This window comes from Plasmodium cynomolgi, chromosome 11 (assembly GCF_000321355.1).
Source record: "Plasmodium cynomolgi strain B DNA, chromosome 11, whole genome shotgun sequence".
Lineage (NCBI taxonomy): Eukaryota > Apicomplexa > Aconoidasida > Haemosporida > Plasmodiidae > Plasmodium > Plasmodium cynomolgi.
This window is the reverse complement of record NC_020404.1, coordinates 902,034-903,358: the sequence shown is the minus strand read 5'-3', so window position 1 is coordinate 903,358 and position 1,325 is coordinate 902,034.

The window sequence follows — 1,325 nt, the reverse complement described above, 5'->3', positions numbered from 1 at the left end:
TTTTACTTCTTACTATATTGGGCAATTAAACTACGCTAAGGATACACATATATTGACAAATTACCGATGTGACGTGGGGAAGGACGGAAAAAAGACACACAAAAGGAAATAAAAACGTTGAAAAAGGGCGAAAAAAAAAGAAGCGGCGGTTGGTAAGACTCATAAAACAAAGCATAAATCTTCACCACATAATTACAAATTGTTTAAATGACGTATTAAAATGGACACTATGAGTGTTAAGGGGGGTGGGAAAAAAGCTTCTAACTAATAATGCTACAAATTATTGTACTCGCTTAATTTCATTTTTCAGGGATGTGTGCTTCCGCGTCACCCCTTGAAATGTTTAAAGTGAAGGAATTAAAAATATATTGAAAAAATAAAACAAAAAAAAAAAAACAGGGGGGACGCAATATATGCAAATGTGTCACATGTGTATATACAAACGCGCACGTGTGAACAGATTTAAGATGAATATACATACACGTGCGTCCATACAACACATGTATACGTATGCATATATGCGAGGAAAAATATTAAACACTGCGCGCAACCATCTGCGAAAGAACAAACAACATAAACCAAAATTACAAACATTCACCAAAATTTGTGTAACACGTCCGCCATTAAAACACGGGGCAGATATGTTTTCATTTTTTTTTTTTTTTTGCTTTTCTATTTTTTGGTGTGCAACATATGTGAATATGTGACGTTAAATATGTTCATGTAACTACGTACGCACATATATTTCTGAGTCTTTATGTCTTCGAGATGCATATTACACGAATATGTGTATATACGCGTATACAAACATACACGTACAAAATATACACATATTTTGTGACAAAATTATGCAACAGAAAGGAAAAGAATATCATTACATACAATTTTGATCTGGTGTAATATACAACGTTCTGTCCGTTCAGCATTTAAGAAACATATTATGCGTGTTAAAGAAATATTTTTACTCATCCATGATTTATTAAAAAGTTAAAATTTCTGTGTGTACAATTAACAATATCATGTGTGTGTACAAGTGTGCAACATGTTAATTCAGTGCACCCATAAGAACAATACATATTTATTATTCTATCATATACTTATGTTTTTCGCGTAATTCTTGGCAAATATAAAAAAACGTGCAGGACAAAATTAAGGAAAATAAAAGCGAAACTGGAAACATTTCACAATGATATTATTTAAAAACACAATTCAAAAGTGAAAGGAACAATTTATATCCTATAAAATGCAGTTGTCAAAAATGATGAACATATTTTTTTAGACATTTTCTGCGCAGCAAAATCTGGGAAGACGAAAAAAAAAAAAAA